This window comes from Vespa crabro, chromosome 21 (assembly GCF_910589235.1).
Source record: "Vespa crabro chromosome 21, iyVesCrab1.2, whole genome shotgun sequence".
Taxonomy (NCBI): domain Eukaryota; kingdom Metazoa; phylum Arthropoda; class Insecta; order Hymenoptera; family Vespidae; genus Vespa; species Vespa crabro.
Window position 1 is genome coordinate 560,953 of NC_060975.1, and position 12,122 is coordinate 573,074.

The following is a 12,122-nucleotide window of genomic DNA, read 5'->3' on the forward strand; positions in this document are numbered from 1 at the left end:
AGATAATTTCTTTCAATTCACAAATTTATATACTAATACGCGTAAATAATATCTATTATTCATTATGGTTTTATAGTGAAACAAACGCATACCAATGTCGTATCTAGCACGAATCATTGCGAGACGCACGCTACCATTAAAGAAATATCAATACAAATGAGAGACTGAAAGGTATGAGTTCACAGTCTAGCAAGTCTACTTACTTTAACTCAGACGAAAGCAATTGTTGCGTGAGTACATCATTTGCGAGTTCACGTATCGTTTTCACGCTCGCGCATAATTGCGAATTTTTTTTCTTCCTTTTCTCTTCTTCTCTTTCTCTGCTAATCCTCCTTCTTCAAATCATCTTTCTCTATTCTGTCGGGCGAATAATTGCATATTTTAAGGCAAATATCAAAAATCTTTTCTATCAAATTCTTAGTTAAACTTCAAACTACTCACCTTTTATATTGCTAATAGATAAGAAACAGATCAAATTCTAAAATGATTTCTTCGAGGATTGCTAATTATTTTAATATTCTTATATATTGATAATGATACATACACAATGACTATTTGAATAGGTACAAGATTTTTCATTTAAGAAAAGTGTTTAAGTACACTTCTGTTATTTGTATAAATTTAACTAGAAAGAAAAAACAAATAAATAAATAAATTTTATACAATTAACGAACACTTTTCAATTAATACATCTTCAGAGAAATGTAATCTGGCATATGGTCTTTCTTGCTTTTGTCAGATATACTATTATTTTTTAAGATTTTCTATCGCACACTAAAACAAATTGTTACGCGTCAGAAAGGTATAACCTACATTATGTCTCCTTATTTTGTTTATATATCTATCGCTGACGTCACACGTGCTTCGAGAGAATGACGATGGGCGGTCTAAATTATTCACCGTTTTTTTTTAGTTCTCTTGTTATTCCACATTTTGACGATTAAGCGGCATATATCGGCTATATGATTTTATCGACATACGTAATTATGCCTTAAATATTGTCTTATAGAATATTAATTTTTTTTAGATTGATCATATTAGTTCGTGTTTTGAGCTGCAGAGGTCTACACCTCCGACGTCTAACGACTTTCAATTTCGATTAATTTAACGATATATATATATAATAAATAATATAAATGGGAAACTTTATTAAGATTTGTAAAATAAAATAATTTACGTATAATAATATATCATTAATGATAAACCATAAATATATATATATATATATATGTATATTAAGAAAATAAATGTAAAGAACATTTTATTAGGAAACGCTCTTATTGGTGGGTTCTTTTGTTTTTTAGAATAACTCACTGTGATTGATGAAAATTATGTTGCGCAATTACGATCAGCCAATCAATCGTCGTGAGAGGATGATACATTATTAATACGTTATAGATTTGAAATAAGTTGATCAGTCAGGATTTGATGGTCGCGCGGGAATCTCATTATTTTAATCGTGTGTAATATTGTGAATTTTGATTTTCCTGCTTCAATATTCGTTGCATATGGTATGATTTTTTGCTTTTCTTTATTATTTGTCAATTATGTTAAAAGAAATGTGATATTTAGAGAGATTAATCTCGATTTCGTGACAATAATTATTTTCGTAATATTCGTCGAATGGACGATCGTCCATTGTTCGAGAATCTTTCGTTCGAAAAGCTATTGTATTAAAGTTAGAAATTATTTCTTTTCGAATTGTTCGCCGGTCATTCTCTTCAGATCGAATCAATCGAAATCTAAGTAGTGATATCGCGATAAAGTGAAATTAGAAATTCTTCAAAGTTTTAGTGAAGCCGGCCAATCGGAAAATGAACTCGCTCATGTTTAGTTAATAGTAATCGTTATAATTTTTAACGAATATTTTTCTTCTATTTTCGATCTCGTTATAAAATCATTAGTTTTTTTTTAATCATATCTAATTTAATGTCGCATCGAGAAATCTATTCGTGTTCTTGTATTTTTATTAATATTATAACATTATTATATATAGACTGAGTGAGTGAGTGAGAAAGAGGCTTTACATTTCATTTCATTTATTTCTTTATTTTTTTTTATTAATTTAACTTTTTATTCTATTCAACAATATATCGCGTATCGTGTGCATACAAAAATTATTAGAAAAATCACTTTATTCATTCCGCGTAAAGACTCCTGTAAATTATTTTCGACTAATTTCGATAATTTCAATCTATCATTCTTCTTTCTACATTTATTGCTACTAATTGTTAATTCTTTTAGAATGCTAAAAAATGTACTATTTTATCGACCATATTAGGTTTACCGACGCTGGAATTATCGACGCTGGGATTATCGACGCTGGAATTATCGACGCTGGGATTATCGACGTTGGATTTATCGACGCAAGATTTATCGACGCTGGATTTATCGACGGATTTTATCTGTCTAATGTCTGCAGTTATCTTCCTCACAAGTATCACTGCTACCGATAACAATTATCATTCGTGTAGATATACTTTTTCAGTAAAGTATATAGATAACACATGGTGCCAACATCGATGGTAAGTAATATTTTATACGTATATTTATTATTCTATTCTTTTTTAACAATTAAAATTGTTATACTAATAGATAAGTTAATTTGGATGATGCATGACACTTATCGAAATATTATTTAACAAATGTCGCTCGTTATATACTATATAAGAGATCGTAATATTCATTGTTAATATATGATATCGTAATTTAAAAGTGACTCTGTTCGAGACGTTCACATGTCTGTTCTTCTTTTATCACCGTTAGATTGAAAATTCTAGAGGTATCTATAGTCTAGGGTGCATTAAATTTCTAGCAAAGGGATCTCCGGGTTTGTTTGAGGACCGTATCGTCCTTTCCCCGGTCTCATAGAGTACAGAGAGAATGATTTAGTTTGCTAGCTTCCAAACGAATTTACGGCCGTCTGCCTTGGTACTTTCGTCGATGATCGTGGGAAGAAAAGAAAGAAAAAAAAAAAAAAAAAAAAAAAAAAAAAAAAAAAAAAACAAGTAAAAAGAATACGAAATTACAAAGGTAGATTTTCCGCAGAAGAAATAAAAAGAAAAATGGTAAAAGGAAAAAGGAAAACGAGCCTTTATTAAAATATTTTTCTATCTCGATTTAATGGTCGAATAATCCGAAAATATCTTTATCCCCTTTTCGTCTTCGAAGCGAAACGGCGAGATGAAAATTTCCGACGTTTCTTTAATTGATAAAGCAATTAATTATGCATTCGGATTTTGTGTGGTACGCTGCTCTCACCGCGACCGGTTCAAACGAGGCTGGCAAGTCGCTCGGAATGCGGCATGCAAAGTGTAGCTTGCGTGTGGAATCGCTTCGGGCTAACCTGGATTTCGTTAAAAGCACTTCAATTTATAATGCGACTACTGCTCTATCAATAACCACCATTGCGAAAATATTACAAATGTCTTTGAAGTTCCTATGATTTTGTAAAAAATACGATTTTTTCTACATGGGTTTAGACGATTCGTCTTTTAATTTATTAAGGCGCAATATGATCGAGCCTTTCGAAAATGTTTTATTAGCATTAATCGTATTTATTTAAATATCATTTTTTTTTTTTTTTTTTTGTTTCTTATTATTATTATTTTGTCCTCTTCTAAGATCTCTTTTTCTGTATTCTCAAAATTCGATCAGATCAGTAATTCTATTTCTATAGCTACAGATTTTAAAGTATCATTAATTGTGAGTTAAGATCGTACTCTCTTTTTCTCTCCTTACGTTTATCGTTCGGTATCTCGCTTATTAAAAGTAAAAAGCCAATTATAACGTTCAGTTACAAACGTTACGCGTAATTAATTTTCCTCAACGATTTTCATGGGAACCTGCATCGCATAAACGTTGGCGTATTTTTTGTTCCACTTTTTATTTGCTCTTCACTTACTTTTTTTATTTTCTTTTTTTGTGTTTTAGGAGTCTCCTCTTTACATATCTCGTTCACTGACACTTTATAGTTTTATTTCACTTTTAATTAACATTTAACGAGGAAGGTCGTTTAAATCGGCGAATGCTTTACAACTCGTTTGCAACTCGAACGATTATTATTATTATTATTATTATTATTATTATTACTATTATTATTATAATATTTTTTGAAAAAATGTTTAACGATATTTCGAGGAACAAAGAAAAAGTTCTCTTATTTTATTTTATTTTTTCGTCAGAGGAATCTAACGTCTCGAAGTGAGAAAAATTCTTAAGAAAAAACGACGAGCCACGAGGGATCGTCGAAACTCGAATCTTTCTCCCTCTCTCTTTCTCTCTCTTTCTCTTAAAAAAGAAAGTCGTCTTTGTAACGACACCCAGTAGACGCCTTTAAAAACTAATATTTTCATTATTATTATTATCATTTATAGAAGCTACACCACCGTGACTCGTATTACTTTGTTAAAAAAAGAGAACAGAAGGGATTATACTCTTCCACCTCGTTTCTCGTTATTCTCGAGATACTGAAAAAAGAAATTATTTATGTACGTAAGATCTCACGCATTGTGAAATCCATAAAAGCTAGAAGGATTTTGATGAAACTATGTATGTGTATATGTATATATATGAGAAAGTGTACTTTAAAATAGAAATGATGAAATCGTGAGATTCTCGAAACTCTTGAGTGAGCTCGTTTTCTCTCTTAATTAAACTATGATAGAACAGCCGGATATATAAGAATCTTTACAATTTTTATTTGAAATTGTATAAAGTAATCGATCGACTAATTATTATTATTAATAGTATTGACTTAAAGGAATATGTATTGTTAAAACGATATTTTCAACTAACTCGTTAACAATTATTACATGCGCGTCTGTGTACATGTACATGCATGTAGATATTTTGTATCTAACAATTTTCTAAGATAAAGAGAGATGAAAAAGTAGGACAGAGACGTTTTGGGGCTAAGAGTTGAAGATGCATACAAAAGGCCTTTTTGCTAAATTGGTACCTTGGAAGACTTTTTACTGAAGTATTCTCTTAGCAGGGGTCTTATTTCGCACAGGTGTATTTGTTGGAGGAGCTCTGAGGTGAGATCGTTAGCGCCAAGGGTGCGACTTTGCATTGTCCCTTGAAGTGCGTTTTAAGTGTTAGTTTATTGTTACCCGCTACCCGGTGGGCAGACTGCCCTTACATATTTAAGATGGACCATTAAAGACCGGCCGAGTTTACGCTTCGAGACCCTACAAAATTTCCGTGCGAGCGAGTGTCAATCCTTTTTCTTTTTTTTCTTCTTTTTTCTTTTTTCCCATTTCTCTTTTACTTTTCCGCTCTTTATTTTCATTTTCTTTTTCCTTTTCTTTTAATTTTTTTCTTTTCTTTATCTCTATCGCGTCTCACGTTGACTCATATATTTTTCATTTAATATATTACGATTCGAGTTATATATTTCTCTTGTTAGCGCGTTTGATTTGGCTTTTTTTTTCCTTTTTTTATCGATCATCCATAATACAGGGAATAGGATTTGTTATATATGTATGTATTATTATTTCCCTTATGCAAAATGGAGAAACAGGTGACTTTAAAAACATGGTCGTTTCATGAATGAGATACTCTGATATAATAGATATTACGATCACTTCGATGGGATTCGTTTTTCGATGAAGATCGTAAGAAAAGAGGAAAGGAGTCTTCCATGGTTAAGTTCTCTTTCTTTCTCTCTCTCTCTCTCTCTCTCTCTCTCTCTCTCTCTCTCTTTTTCTCTTTCTCTTTCTCTCATTAAACTTTTCGTCGTTTCATCCTTGGCAGAGAATCGCATCGGGAACAACTGCTCCCATGGGATCGGAGCCGTGCCACGATTATACCATTCGCGTTAGCTTAGAAGGAGAAGAAGAGATGTGGCCTTGAAGAGGGAGGAGTAAGAAGACGAGGAGAAGGGTTGAAATGACCCTTCTTCCTTCCTACCATTCTAGCTTTCTCTCAATGAGAATCCGAATCTTTGCTGAGAGAGGTTGGGAGAGATTTTTCTTCGAGTTTTTTCTTTTTCTTTTTTTTTTTGTTCCTTTCTTTCTTTCTTTCTTTCTTTCTTTTTTTTCCCCCATTGCTTTTTTTCCTTTTTTTGTTCGTTTTCTCTTACGTCTCCTCGATTTTCTTTTCTTCGTATTAGAATTAGCGTCTTTTCGTTTCTTAGAAAGCAATTAACACGATGAGAGAAAGAGAAAAGACGGTGAGCGAGGAATCCTATGGGGAAAATGAACGTGTATATACGAGAAGAATAAAGATGAAGAAAAAGTTTGGAGTCGTCTTGCTGTGCAAGTTGATCGGTTTAGTATCTACCCTCGTAGTGTCGTACTTCTTCGTTAATATGATTGACCGCCTGAGGAAAAGTGCCGACGTGGACGCAAAATAAATGTCTGAGATGTGTACGTATCCTCTATCTTTTTCTCTATAGATATATTTTTTATCCTTATTCTTCCCCAATATTCTCAGTCAGTATATCGTGATTTTCTAATATCCATTTGTCTCTCTGAAAATTAATCAAAGAAGGAAGGATGTATTTTAAATAAAAGAAATGAATTAAAAGAGAGAGAGAGAGAGAGAGATTCTCCCGAAAGATTCTCCTCGACTCGTTCGTATTTTGTGGAGAATAGAAGGAGACTAAACTCGGCCGTTACCATAAATTCTTAATCCGAATCGGTGCGTAAAACTGAAAGTTAACCAAGTTCGGTAACATTAGCCGTAACAACCAGCGTAGTAGTAAGTTCTTACGGTAACGATGCTGTAACGACGCTTTCCGAGCTGTGGCAATTTCTCGCGATAAAGTCACCGATGGGACCAACAAGAATTAAACTCGCCTAAGGGGTTGGAATCGGTTGGTGGTGGTGGCGCCATAGACGATGGTGGTGCAGCCAACGTCGAATAGGTATTAAGATTTAACCTACGCCCTTCTATAATTTCATATAATTGTACGTCGTTACTCTCTTCCATTTTGCCAAAGAGCGAAGAATGTCGTTTTCATACGCATATATATACATTTTCATATCTTTCCCATTCGACATATTTCGATTCTCCTTACGTACACATGGTTCGTCGTTTTTTTTTTTTTTTTTTTCTAATTTTTTAAATATTCCGAAAATTAGAGAATCTCTTTGTGATTACATGTGGACGTTTCTCGGTTCAGATAATAATTCGTAAAAATTGGAATTTCTCAAAGTATCTTAAGTTCTCTGTATATCACTTAGAAAGAGATTGAAACCAAAGTTTGATCAAAAGTCTCGTCGTTAGACACGTGGAAATTCAAATTGAAGCAGATTATACCACGTGGAAATTAGTCAAAACTAACAAAAGCCTGGGCGACCCCGCGGCATTCAGCGGTCACAATCGCGGCTGGATCGCGATCCGCAATTCCGCAAATGGGGCGGTTCGAGCCTTCGAACAAAAGATGTAATAATTCTGTCCCTGTTTTCGAGCATCCCCTTTTCTCTCAACTCTCTCTCTCTCTCTCTCTCTCTCTTTCTCTTTCTTGCATTGCCTCTTTTAATCGTTTCTTCTCTTTCTCTCTAACGGCGTCAAGTCTCTCTTCGACCCTTAGGAGAAACCCTTTGTTTGCAAAACAAACAAGAATCGTTTGCTCGCGCTAGTCGACGCCAACGACGAGTGGCGGAACGCGAACAATGCTAAAAACTGACGAAGACGTTGATGAGAGAGAGAGAGAGAGAGAGAGAAAGAGAAATTTTAATTACGCAAATATTACGAAGCATAATCGCGTTAGCAACGAATTGAAAATCGTCGTTCGTCGATTATTCGATCGAATGAAACCTTTCTTCCTGTTCATCTTTTGTCTCTCTCTCTCTCACCCCTTTGCGCGATTGAATATTTAATTTTTGTAAAAAAGAATGGAAACTTTGAAAGCACATTGGTTACGTTTTGTAACAGAGTATAATTTCGTTTGGAACGGTTTGCATAATATTTCGTATTTCATAAATGATTAATGACGTCGAGCGAAAATGACGAATTCATTACTTGCCATAGGGACGGAAGAAAACGAGGCTAGTATTTATAACGAGTACGATCCGAAAGAATCTTTATACATGTGTGCGTGCTTATATATATATATATATATATATATATATATATATATATATATATATGTGTGCGCGCGCGTGTTTGTGTGTGTATGCACATATATACATATGTATATATATGTACATATATAGGTGCATACCTATACGGACGTATTGTAAAATGCCGACGGTAATCCGGTCGGGCGACATTGTAAACATTTTAATTAAAGCCTGCGGAGGATATTTAATTTCGAATAATTAATGGTCGCTCGCCGAAATTCATGCATCCCCGACAAAAGCCATCGCCCTCTCGATTACTCTTGATTTCATTACACGAGTCAACAGCCACGAGGCTGCCAGCCATTAAGCACCCTTTTTTATCCCCTTTCGAAACGAAATTATGTATTCCCAGAGAGAAAGAGAGAAGAGAAAGTAACATCGCGAAAATTGCCAATTCGAGTCACCGTTCCTTTCTTTATTTCCTTCGAAGTATCTGTCACGCGCAGAGAGAGGCCTTTTAAAAGCCTACACCCTATTACATATCTTTAAACTTTTTTTCTGCTTTTCTTTCTTTCTCTCTTTTTTTCTTCTTTCTCTTCTTTTTTTACTTTCTTTCATTTCTTTTTTTTTCTTTTTTTTTTTTCGTAATTCGAATCGTCCGACTGGAATATAACGATCACAACGATGTTTTAAAAGGAGAATAACAGGTTCCATCGGTCGGTCGGTCCGTACAAAAGATCTTTACTTTTAGACGAGTATTTATTGTCGATTACGATTACGTTTGAAATACCATCGTTATTTGTTCCTTGTGTTCACATTGTTTAGCGCGGCGAGTCAGTCAGTAATAGTAGTCAGGTTGTATAAGAGTTAACCAGACTGCGAAGTTTTTTTTTCTTTTTTTTTTTTTTTTTCATTTCTTTCACATTTAACGTCGATTGTTTCGCAAATTTTTTTACGTTTAAAGGAACAAAGAAACAGAGAAAGAAAGGACATTGCGAGTTTAGGTAACGTTAAAGCATAGTTTGGACTGGGGGAGGGGATAGAGAATAGGAAAGCAACAAAGTGAGATAAAACCGGGAAGAATGTCGCTCGAAAAGTGGAAAATTAGCTTACGCGTGTAGAAACGTCGATCGTTAGTCACGCTTCTTACTCCGACAAAAGTCAACTAGAAGAGTGAGTAAACGCAGGAGAGAGAGAGAGAGAGAGAGAGAGAGAGAACGCGGCTAAAACGTAGCGGAGAGAATTTTTAACCGCATTTCACCTTCCTTTGTTCGCGGAACTCTCTTTTTGCGGACGAACGAGAATAAAAGGAGGAAAAAGGATGACAAAGAGAAAGAGAGAAAGACGACGACGAGGACGAAACGTCGAATAACCGTCGTTATTCGGCACTTACGAGGCCGTAAAACTCGATTTGGCGGGTTGCGTCGGGCCAACGTCGGTGCTCGCTCTTCAAAAGGGAGATCTCCAAAGACGAATACGCGCGTTTCGAACAGCGCGCCAATTTTCTTTCAACAAAACGGCCGCGTCTCGCTCGCGCAGCGGACAATGCCGAGCGGATTCAATAAAACCGCAACAATAAGAGTGAAAATGCTGGGGTTTCGTGACGACTAAAGAGAGAGGGAGAGAAAGAGAGAGAAAACGAGTTGGGAGTGAGAGGGTTGTAGCGACGCGAGAATGGGAAAGCGGAGGGTAATTTGAATGAAGAGACAAGAGACAATGCGTGGGCGAAGCCGAGAATAGTGGGACGAGGAGGTGGAGGAGGAGATGGTGGTGGAGGCGCGGGTGAAAACAACCGCGGAATCAAATTAGCGAGAACGCGGGGTAAGGTAGAAAGTGAGAGAGAGAGAGAGAAAGAGAGAGGGTGAGTCCTCCGCACAGTGAGCCACCAACCACTGTAAGAGAGAAAGAGAAGGGACAGGAGGAGGGTAATTATATTTACAAGTGCCAGTTGCCGAATACAAAGGACGTCAAGATTGCTCGATTCATTTCGAGTGCCTTCTCTTGGAGAATCCTTTTTCTAATACCCTTCCTCTCTCTTCTTTTAGCTACTTATTACTCTTTTCGATTTATGATATGTCACTTTTCTTTAAAATAGATAGCACTTCGTCTTGCTATATCTATTATATGTAATCCCAGATATATTTTCTTTATTCGTCGATACGAAAAATTATTGATTATGGTGGTTCTTTATTAAGAAAATAAAATTTATTATCGAATATTTCTCATTGTTTTAACTATGAACGAGCGTTCTACGAAGAAACTGTAGACGTGGCTATAGAATTCGCGAGATTCTTTTGTCGAACGATAAGGAGGAGGATGGAGGAAAAGTTACTCCTCCGGCAAGTTCATAAAAATGTTTTATAGGCTTTCTCCTTGAACGAAAGCGATCTGCTAGGTAGCTCTTTCCTTCGGGTTAAATTGTTTATTTCTAAATTGAGTTACGCCGCCGCACAATGAGGAAAAAAGTATTGCGTTGATGTGGCGATGGTGGAAAAGAACACAAGAATTCCCTCTCTTTCCTCGAATTTTTCAAAGGTTTCCTCATCCCCTTAGCCACCTACCCGCGAAACCTTTGAATTTACTCCAGATCCACGAGGTGAGAATTCTTTTCCCTTCGATCTACATGAATAGACATCCCAAGCAATTAAACTTTTTTTTTTTTTCTCGGATTACTAGAAGCCGATAAAATCGAGTAATTACGAGCAAATAATAAAAATTCTCATGAAAGTCTCAATAGATATCTATTAATATTAAATTCGTCGAAAAAAAACAAAGAATTTCTATTAATTTTTTCGAAGTAAAAGAAAATAATAAAAATATCCAAATGTTTTTTCCAAAGAAATTGTTAAACCATAGGACGTACGTGAAAAACAGTGAGTTGTGTGTGTGTGAGAGAGAAAGAGAAAAGAATAGTGGATGGTGCGAATAACGAGGGAAAAAAGTTCGACGATCACGATGGTAGCGCAGTGCGGTGCGGAAATATCTGGGTAAGCGCGGAAAAGGTGGCAAACGTGGACATTCGACGCAGCCCTCGTTCGTCGCGTTATGGAATTTTTGCGGAACGGCCTTTTTTAATTGATGCAATTCAAAGCAGGCACTCGGTGCGTCTGGCTCGCTCGTAAAACTTTTCGACGTTCTTTCCACGGACTTTTAGTCGCGTGAATCCAAACTTTATATCCTTCTTTTTTTCAACTTTAGTGTTTCTTGCGTTTGCTTGCGATTTAAAAAATACCGGAACATTTGATTTCTTCTTCTTTTTTTTTATTCTATTGACTCAATTTTTATCGACGCGCGTGTCATATCTTTATTTTGTATCTATGTATATATATATATATATATATATATATATATATATATTATTTATAGTTTTATAAATTATTATATTTAAAGGAGCGAGTGAGATACATAAAAAGAATGGAAGATGGAAAAGGTGCGTTTTCGATAATAACGGCGAGCTTCCAAGTTCGCAAACGAGAGAGCTTTTTCCCTTCTTTCCGACACTCCGGCATAATGAAAAGCTTAGCAGTTGGTTTAACTTGGCCGAGGATTAAGTTTACCTCGTTTCAAGAGTGCCGGAGAGCTGCGTGGAATTTCTCCTCTTATTTTTCCACCTCCTCGCCCCTGAGCGGGAAAAGAGCGCTCGGCAGGTATTTCTTAATTAGTAGCAAGTATCTCGTCCAACGAAGGTTGCCTTATTAATTAATATTATGACAGAGAAAGAGTGTGTGCGTGTGCGTGTGTGTGAGAGAGAGAGAGATTCCTACGTTGTCGTGATTTTCCTAGCCGAGTGAATTTCGATCATCTATGCTTTAACATATTGTTGACTAATTATTTTATGTAATAATTAATATGTCTTCATTATTCATAATATGTGGACATTATTCATTATCGAATGAATGTATCAAATATTCAGGACGAGTTATATCAAGTAGATATATGATAATACTATAATTTAAAGAATATTATACCAACGATTTATATAAATTATGATGCATGTATGTTGTGACGTAAGTTTCTCATCATTTTTTCCTTTTTCTTTTCTTTTTCTTTTTTTTTTTTTTCCAATTCCGTACCACTCGATCTACCTACCTGTAGCTAATATAGACCTTC

General features: G+C 35.2%; 1 long non-coding RNA gene across 1 annotated transcript in view; it reads left to right on the forward strand.

The window, feature by feature from the left end:
- The first annotated feature begins 1,430 nt into the window (after positions 1 to 1,430).
- Positions 1,431 to 12,122, forward strand: part of LOC124431391 — a 122,913-nt gene continuing 112,221 nt past the window's right edge. Inside the window, exons 1-2 of the long non-coding RNA XR_006943985.1 lie at positions 1,431 to 1,511; positions 2,282 to 2,525. This is a non-coding gene — a long non-coding RNA (uncharacterized LOC124431391). The remainder of the gene's footprint in view (positions 1,512 to 2,281; positions 2,526 to 12,122) is intronic.